General features: G+C 32.9%; 1 long non-coding RNA gene and 1 pseudogene across 1 annotated transcript; one reads left to right on the top strand and one right to left on the bottom strand.

Annotated features, from left to right (window-relative positions):
* Window positions 1-2,806: 2,806 nt before the first annotated feature.
* On the top strand, window positions 2,807-4,265 carry LOC145093384 (uncharacterized). Its single transcript, XR_013702845.1, has 2 exons — window positions 2,807-3,702; window positions 3,835-4,265. It is a non-coding gene; the product is annotated as an uncharacterized LOC145093384 (long non-coding RNA).
* Window positions 4,266-7,403: 3,138 nt separating this feature from the next.
* Window positions 7,404-9,580, bottom strand: LOC145093382 (inactive LRR receptor-like serine/threonine-protein kinase BIR2 pseudogene; annotated as a pseudogene).
* Window positions 9,581-10,192: the final 612 nt, after the last annotated feature.

Below are 10,192 nucleotides of genomic sequence, written 5' to 3' on the forward strand. Positions count from 1 at the left end.
AACTTTATAGGTCCTTGAGGTCCCCTTTGTGGTTATATGTTCCAGATGTGAGTTTAATAAAGTTTTGATGTCATGCATGAGGTTTTGGCCTCATTTTTCACCACTTAACCTGGCTTGAGCTAAATACATATATGTCTATAAATCAACAATTTTATGATTCTTTGGGTGTAAGAAAGTCCTCAAGAAAGTATAAATATGTAGCTTAAAGGAATAAGAGTTTAATGTATTAAGCCGACTAGAGCAGGCTCCACGACGTGGTGGGTTGGCCACCACGATGTGGAGATAGGAAGTCTCCCTGACTATTTTGTCGACTGGTGTTAAGAGATTAATCGGTCTTGGCGGGGATTAATCGAGGATTAATCGGAGACCATAGATTATTAATAAAATATTAAAATTAGTTAAATATTAATATATCTTAAGAAAAACAAGTACTTCAAAATTAGAAAATAAGAAAAATTGTAATTTAGAAATTTGAAAATACGAAAATATGAACATTTTGGTATAATATTTGAAATTTTGAAAATTTGAAAATTTTGGAATAAAAAAAAAGTTGGTTTTTTGAATTTTTTACAATTTTTTTCAATTTTTTTGACAATTTTTTTGACTTTTTTCGACCTTTTTGACTTTTGTTGACTTTTGTTGACCGATTAATCCCGCCAAACCCGATTAATCCTAAATTTCCGATTAATGCCCAAATCATCGACGGTTGGAGAACACCAAGCGATTAATCGCCGATTAATCCCGATTTCTGCAACTATGCCATTCTCCAAGTAGTTCTTACACATAATCAAGGGACTGTTTTTTTTATAACTTTCCCTTCCGTTACAAACAAAAGTGTTGGATGTCGTCTTGCTGGTTAGGAGTCAGGAAATACGGTATGTGGGATTGATGCCATTGAAACGAATGACCAATAAAATGAAAGTGATTCGAGAAATATTGTTATCTAAAGTAGAGGCCTATGTATTTTGATGAGGTCGATTGAGTTTTGGTATACATCTCTATGTGAAGGACTATATCGATTTGGAAAGCAAGAGAATCTAAGTTCATGATTGATTGGCCGTTTTACAGGGTTATACAAATTGGAGAAGAAACTTATAAACTTGATTTACACCTGAGTTGAATGACGTTCATGATATATTCTGTGTGTGTTATCTAAGGAAATGCCTCAGTGAGGAAACTGATGTGATTCCACTTACACATCTAAAAGTGGATGAGGGGAAGCGATCTTGTTGAAGAGTTTGAGTCGATTATCGAGCGCAAGACAAAAAATTCAGAAGACAAAGATTAAAGCGGTTCTCGTGAAATGGAAGCATAATGCGGAACCAACCCTTACCTTACCTTGGAAATGACGAACCAGACGAAAGTACATTATTATTTTTTCACGACGAAGAGATTCCCAAGAATACTTTAATTAATGTGAAACCAAACTTTACCTTATCTTAGGATTATCGAGCGCATTAATTAAAGTATTCTATATTGTTTTAAAACCGGTTTGAACCGGCAGGTTGAATCGGTTGGACCGGGAACTGAGGGAGAGAGCGGTTCAGTTATCACCAGTTTTATGTCAATTTCTGAACCGGATTAAACCAGCCGGTTTTTAGAATACCCCATTTGAACCGGTCAAAATAAATCGGTTAAACCGAATAAAAATAAATGGAAAAAAAATCGTTTGCATAATAAACTTTGGTGATTTTTTTCCAAATATATTTAGTTTTCTCTAAATAAAAACACATGGTAAATGTTATAAAGTATTTTGATGTGTGTATTCATCTAAAACTATATTTTGTTTCGGTATTATACTTTATTTTCTTTTTTGACGTATTTGAATTGATGTAAAACACTAGAATTTATGGTTATATGTTATTTTAATGTATTTGGATTGTATTCATCTAAAACTATATATTGTTTCGTTATTATATTTTTTTTCGAATTCACAACGTATTTTTATATATATTTTTAATGTTTGAACTTGTAAACATCAAATTCATAATTTATATATGTATGTATGTATAGAAAAATAGGGAAAAAAAAAGATGAAAATTATAGAAATCAGTTAACCCGTCGGTCGAACTGGTTAAATCGGTTGAGCCGGAAACTGATCACCATGCCAGTTCAACTAAAAACCAGTTTTTAAAACATTGGTATTTTAGGCCTTTGGATTTGGGAAAACTACAGTAAAATTTCAAACTTTTGGAAAAGGTTTCAAGAAGATCCTAAAAGTTTTTTCTTAATAGAAAATGCAATATGTTGTCTAAATTAACGAAAAAATGTTTTTATATATTTGAACAGCAAATGACAAATTATAGACTTTTCTGTTGAAAAAAAAAATATTACTTTATTGAAACTTTTTTCCGAAAATTTATGATTTTCCTGTAGATTTTCTCTAAATTTAGTCGATTTATGATTTGCTTGTATTTTGATGTTTGATTGGATATCGTTGTGTGACGTGTAGCATTTCTTTGGAGTTCTAAATATGTTTAAATTATCTGATACTTTACGAATATCTCTAAATTATTTTCTTTCAAAATATAATACTAGTTAGAGAGAGAAAACTTCCAACACTGAATTCTATTGCAACAACGATTGCTAGCTCAGTTATTCTTATTCCCCTTAGACAGCTGTAACACAAACGAAAGCTATGTCTGGAATTCTTGATACCAGAAAGTGGTAGTGATATGATACACTAAAAATCAAGATCCATGCATCCACTTTCCTTCAAAATGTTGCTTTTATTAGCATCAAAAAACTAAGAATCTGGAATCCTATATATATCTTACGTTCAAGAATCAAGATGAACATAGTGTTGGTCTAATTTATATTGAGACAAAATAGTACCAGATGATGAGTTACTTTAATGTTGATCAATGGGGTCCATCGAGTTTTTCTTTTTCTTGGGGACTACCCCTTCTTTGTCTGATAAAGAGACTAGTGTCATCTTCACAGTGTTTCTTCCCTTTGATCTCTTCTATATGTTTTCTGCAAACCATTATCATTATTAAATTACAACTACGTACCAAAGGTTTTTGGAAGTCACTAATTGACGTTCTTATTGCTCAGAAACAAGATACTATTTCAGGGTTTTCCTGTTTATCTCATAATTATTTATCTTTTCTGACTCTGATTCCTGAACTGGATTTGCACAAAATCCAATGTGTAATTCCAAGATCTAGAGTTAGAAATATGGGAAGGTTAACAAGGGGTCCCTTTGAAAAGTTCTCCGGTGGACCCAACCTAAATCTAAAGAAACAACGTTTATCGAAGTTGTGTTTTTTTTTTCTTTATATTCCATCTATAAAGAAAGGTGGCACTCTTATACATCCCATGTTAAAAGAAAATCCCATACTTTGTCTCTCTTCTTCTTCATCACCACCACCTTGGCTCTGAAATTCGAATTGTATATGAGGTGGAGGGTGGCGTTATATATTCTAACAGCGTTAAAAACATGATTGGGAGAAGGGTTTTGAAGGGATAATTAGAAGATAGAAGAGAGTGTGTGATGGGTAGGGTGGTTTTCAGAGCGGTTTTGTTGGTGGGATTTTGCTGGTTTTTGTTGTTTGTGGTTTTGAAAACCGATCAACTTCCATTTAATCCAAGTTTTGGTGGTTTTAAGTCAAGTTATAAAGCAAGAAGGGATCAAGAAGAGGGTTTGGTTTACGTGAGCAAGAGAAGAGTGCCCAATGGACCTGATCCTATCCACAACAGGTATTAGAAATTTAACGTTTTTATTCTTATACGTATCATTATATGTAAGTTTTAAACATATTGATATGTTTGCACGTTTTAATGTAGTGTCGTAATTCGTATCATGATATATATATGTTTGGTTGATTTCAGGAGAACGAGAAACACAAGACAGCCTCCTGATCGAGCCTAGAAAAGCTTAGAAGAATCGTGTATATGGGTTATGTTTGATAATGGAGCTAGGTGATGCATGTTCATTCTTGAAAGAAGAAAGAAAGAAAAAAGAAAGAGAAAGGGTGAAGCTTTTTTAAGGTATTTGATGGGTGTGTGTTTCTTTTCTGTAAACTTTGAATTCAAAGATTCATGGATCGATTGAGATGTTTGCTTTTGCATGAACTTTGAAGATTTTAAAAAAAAAAAAAGAAAAAAAAAAAAAAAAAAAGGAATGTATTAATTAGGATGAGATGAGAGGGATACATCAATGTTGAGGGTCCCTTTTTGCAAACATATTTTTGTAGGTGGTATGGTATGTAAAGATGAATTTATTTTGCTTTAATTAGCTTTCAATTCAAGGGTTGGCTTTATTCCTGTTGTTAGGTTAAGTGGGTGGGTTGGGTTCCCTAAAAAAAGCATTTTGCATCTGTTAAAGCTTCTCTTCTTTCAACAAATCTTCTTTTTTGATCAAACAACTTAAAGCATTCAAAGATACGCTTTTCATCACACATTTTATGCCCTTTCATGCCACCCCCTCCCTCCCTCTCATATAATTGTATTGTACATCCTCCTTTAGATAACCTACCTCCTTTAAATAACCTAGCTAACCCTTAACTTTTATGGTCTTCATCCACTTCATTAAAGAAGCCCATAGGTGCACCTACACACCTATTCAAAACATTTATGAGTGCAAACCTAAATATCAGTAGGTTTGCACCCTTTACGCACAATCAGCAGTTTACATTTGCATTTACTACTGATTGTGGTGCAAACCTATTATTAGTAGGTCTATCGGCACCTATTTAGAACTTATGTGTAGTTTTTGTTTGTGTTTTGACGATGATCATGCTGCATGCATGTCCACACAGTATTTAGTGGACATGCATCCACTTGGAATTAGACACGTAGATTCTTGTTTGCGGTTTGTGGGCAAATAAATGATAAGTAAAGTGCATGGAAATCACTTTTGGTACATCCTTATAATCTCAAATCTCAAATATTTATAAAACTATCATAAAATTAATGTAATTTCATTAACATGAAGGCATAATCATAAGTAGAACATATAATAGGAAACAAAATGCCAAATTTGTTTGCATCTACTCTACCGCCATTTTTTTTAATTATCCACTTTTTAATAGTATTAATAAGAAAAAATCAAAGTCAAGGATCAATTCAACGTTTACCAAATACGGATCAAATAATAGCCAATTAAATTTGTTGTGAGAGAAAGAGAAAGGTACGATAAATATATAGTGGATTTTGTAGAATTAAAAACAAATAAAATGACTGTCATATGGTCCTCTATGGGATTGTTAGTTTATCTTTTTTTTATTTCTTTCCCATCTTATCCTTTTATTATTTACATGATTATTATTATTTTGTTTTGAACTTTTATGCGGTTTGATTTTGAATGTTTCAAGAAACAAATAGTATTCTCACTATTTTCTTAAAAGTAAACAAGATTCAAATTTTAAAGGTACCTTTTGTTTCTTTAGGTTGCATGCATGCTCTTGACTCGTACAAATACAATTTAATTACCTTCCCTTTAGTCAGTCTCTAATTACTTACTTCATCTTCACTTCCCTTCTCCTCTAAGTTAATGTGTTTCACTTTTACTTTTTGATTATTAAATAACAACAATCAAAATTTTGTATTTTTATTTTTAACTCACCAGACATAAATATGTGGTTAATTCCAAAAAGACTATCCATTTTGACTCATTTTCTTTAAAAAGGAATAAAAAGTCCAATTAAAACCCAAATTCTAAAGTTACCTTTTGATTTAGCATTTTTAGCTGTTAAGATGGATATCAAGTTTCATTATATTTTTTGCTAATTTCGAAGTTGATATTCCCCCACATCATCATTTTGAAAGAAACGAATTAAAAATTGTTTGGTAAATCACGTTGAATGTCGAAGTAAATGATTAAAACCTCTTAATGAAATTGTTTATCCGCTCAGAAGCAAACATTAGCAAGGCTTTTAAAAGTTGAACTTGAATTAACTGTCATATTGAATGCTAACCGATTCAACAATAATGGTTCCATTCGGAGATTACCAAATATCCCCTGAGTTTGTCCTGTGTTTGAATTTTAATTGAAAAAAAAAATGTTTTTTCTCGAAAAAGAATATTTTTCTTGAAATTAACCTAAAAAAATCTATCAAAACTATATTCAACAAAACAAGGTCCACCCAAAGGTAACTTTTTTGCAACCCTAGTTTTAAATTTTCTAACAACATGATGAAGGAAATCAAGAGATTGAGGAAGGGTAATTTTTGTGAATGGAGTACTAGAGGGGAAAAGTAGAAAATGTTTTCTTTTTGGAGTTTTTCTTTTTTGACTTCTTTTGAGAGTGACCTTTATCATAAATGAACTTTAGGACTCGACCACTATCTAATATCTATCTATACACATTCAGAAGCACGCTCGCTTGAAGATCACCTTTGAGACCAAACCCATGGCTACTTCACTTCACTTCACTTTTATGTTGTGTTTATTTCTTTCAATTTCAATTTCATATATTTCTTATCTAAAAAATAGAAGACTCACGTTCTATGTGTATATTGAAATAAAATTATATTATGAGTTTATATGCTCATTCTATAAAAATGGATAAGATAAATAAAATCTACCTATTATAATAAATGAAACCTAAAAATGACACGTATCAGTTTTTTAGAATGTTTTTTTTGATACGTGGCATTTTTCTATGACTCTTATTATTTCCTTTTTTGGTAACAAATTAAATTCAAATCAAATTTTGAAAATAAACAATCATATCCTAATAACATTATTATGTTTGTTTTGCTTAAAAAATTAATTCATATTTACTTACAATCGATAATATTATAGGTTTTTTTTTGACATTTATTAATTTTTTATCTATATAAAAATTTTAAATATATTGACTGTAGTTTCCACAGGTTATAATCTAATTTTAAATTATATAGTTTTACCATAGATAAAAAGTATTCAAATTTAAATAAAAGTCCAAAATTTGTTTAGCTTTGCATTGATTTGTTTATAATAGCATCCTACCATTTTTTTTCCTATTACAAAATTATAATTTAAAATATCTACTCAATTATAGCAATATTCACTTCTAAACATGCGTAGATTTTTCAAAATATAATATCAAAGTAATTGAAAGTACTATGCTAAGTGGGTAAAGTGTTCTAATTACAACGCCTCAATATAATTTTGTAACAAAATAAATGGATAACCAAGTATTCCTAATTTTTACTCTAGGCCCCCAAACTTCTAACTATATTTCAATTTAGTCCTTCTACCCAATTTTAACCTATCTAAACCTATGATATTGACACAAACAATAATCACAATTCACATCCATATTGATATAATAAAAAATAATGTACAAATGCAAGCAAGAATGTACCTCTAGAAGACTTAAACACCTTGATGTGTAGAAAGCTGCAAAGAAAGCTTTAAAGAAACGGATTTTTTTTTTTTTTTTTTTGAAAAAGAACAGAAAAAAAAAAGTTAGCTTGAACATAAACACCAATCGAATTATATCATACAGTTATATTTGATAAACATCAAATGTATCAAAACAGATAGCAAAAATAGAGAGTAGATAATTTACAATAAAAAAAAAAGCTTTTAGACTTTAGTATATAACAAACAGATATCACAAAGTTTTCATTTGTGGCTTGGTTTGACCGAAATGGTAAAGTCAACGCATCTCCCAACAGCTTAAACAATTCCATCCATTTCATGTGTGTTAAAAAGAAGTGGAAACTCATCATAATGTTGAGACAAACCTGGTTCTTGAGATATCTTACTCAACATTTCAGAAACTCGATACATTGACAATCTGACTTGAGGTTCAGAAGCAACACAATCACCTGCAATTTTAAGAACTTGAAGAATCTCATCATCATGACCTCTGCCAACAAGATTCTTGTCTATGGTGTCCTTCATTCGTCCAGAGCTCGAGTGTTTGTTCACCCAATCGACTAAATTACCTTTATACCCTTCTTCAGAAGCGTTCACTTCAAGGGGTTTCTGCCCTGTTGCTAATTCCATGAGGACAACACCAAAACCATAAGTATCACCTTTCTCAGATGCGTACTCATTACACAAGTCATTCTCATTTGCTTGATCAGAAGATGAGGTTAGAAGTCTAGCTAATCCAAAATCCACAATTCTTGCATCGTAATCTTCATCAAGGAAGATAACCTCAGAGGTGAAATTTTGAAGCAGAATTGCAGGGCGACAACCATGGTGAAGCCAAGCTAGACCTCTTGCTGCAGTTGAAGCAATTCTAAACCTTGTAGGCCAATCTAACAAGCTTCCGTTTTTATGAAGTGCTGATGATAAAGTTCCATTGGACATGTATTTGTAAACCAGGAGTTTCTCTTCTTCAACTATGCAGTAACCTAACAGAGGAGTTAGATTAGGGTGTCTGAGTTGACCTAATCTGTTCATCTCCAATCGGAATTGTCTCTCGTGAAGCTTACATGTGTTAAGCCTCTTGATTGCAAGTGCAGATCCATCTGAAAGAATGGCTTTGTAAGTTGTTCCTGTTTTGGTTGATATTATCACATTCTCTCTGCTGAAATTGTTTGTTGCAATCATCAAATCAACGACTTTAACCTTCACAAGTGGTTTTTGAAACAAAGAAACCTGAACAAGCTTGTAGGCTCGTAATCTATCAGCCCAGCTGTTACTATCATCATCTCTATCAATACCATTCTTTCTCTTCCTGGTTGATTTAGTAGAGCACCACCACCATAGCCCAAACCCTAACAGTAATGACCCCACTGCTCCAAGAACACCGGCTGCAATGATGATTACAAGGTTCTTTTTGCTTAGGCTACCACACTTTGTGAGAGGCTTACCACAGAGTCCATTATTCCCATCAAAATTCGAGGAGTCAAAATTGGACAACCCCGGTGGAATAGAACCAGAAAGATCATTGTCGGCAACTGAAAACCTGTTCAACCTGCCTAAACTGGAGAACTGGTCTGGTATACTACCAGACAACTTATTTCCCGAGAGAACGATACTGTTGAGAAACGAACAATTACCGAGACTCGCCGGAATTTCTCCGGTGAATTCGTTGTTTGACAAATCTAAGCTAACCAGATAAGGCAACCAGGTACAAATTTCGCTAGGAATAGAGCCAGTAAGATTATTACCGGAGAGATCCAGGTTCTGTAAGCTCCGACAGAACTGTAAATCCGAAGGAACTGGTCCGGCGAGTCCAGCTTCACGAAGTGTGAGCGTAATTACACGATTCTCCTGGTCGTTCCAGCAAGTAACACCAAAGAAGCTGCAGATGAAACCTATAGTAGTGTTGGAAAAATTCCACGTAGAGAGCGTCGATCCTGGTTCGTGGACCGATTTCTGAAGACCTCGCAGGCACTGGACATCATCCTCCGCGACGACCGACGACGACTCGATATGTAAGAAAAGGACAAACGTGATTAACAACACGGTGGAGAGAATACCTCTGAAACAGTTCATTGAGCGAGATAGGGTTTCGTGATCGGAATTTCAGAAATTTTCCGATGAATTATGGCGGAGGGAGGACGCTAGAAAAGCATTGATTGACTTATTGGGGCAGGAATTCTGCAATTTTGACTTGAAGGTCGTTTGATTGGCGGGTTTTAATCGATTCAACTCGGATTAGGGAGTAATCAAGCGTTTTACCAACCAGGTATGACTACGTTGAATTCCACGCGCTTTAAAATATCAGCCATCGGAATTCCACTACATTATCAAAATACTTTATTTTTTAATTAGTTAATCAAATAAAAATACACGATTTTAGTTAAAGTTAAAACATTACATTGCTTAAAAAATCGAAAAATAAACATAAAAACAAACATAGAAAAAAATACCAAAAAAATAGAATTATATATTCTCATATTTTTCTAGGATGTTTCGTTTCACCGCAAAAAAATATTGTTAGGTCTGTAGGTCATTTCTTTGTAATTTTCAGCTTTCATCTTTAAAAAAATTTAAAATTGTTCTTTTTTCGTTTCCAAGTTGTGTTTCTTTGTACTCTTTTTTGCTTCTTGGACCGAAAGCTATCTTTTTCACTTTACTTATTCCTATCGGCCGACATAGGGGTTCCTCTGCTTCAAGGTCATCTGGTTCATCATTAATGTTAATCAATGTCCTTCCGCCCTATTATTGTGAGTGGTTATGTGATTTGGATTTCTTCAAACTCTTCGAACCAGAAGAAACTGAATCTTCAAACCGTATGCTCTTGAGGAGGTTGTGAATTTCATTGAATTTGGTTATATTTAATCTCCTATCGCGTCAT

Source organism: Lactuca serriola, chromosome 3 (assembly GCF_051521515.1).
Source record: "Lactuca serriola cultivar US96UC23 chromosome 3, Lser_US96UC23_V15, whole genome shotgun sequence".
Lineage (NCBI taxonomy): Eukaryota > Viridiplantae > Streptophyta > Magnoliopsida > Asterales > Asteraceae > Lactuca > Lactuca serriola.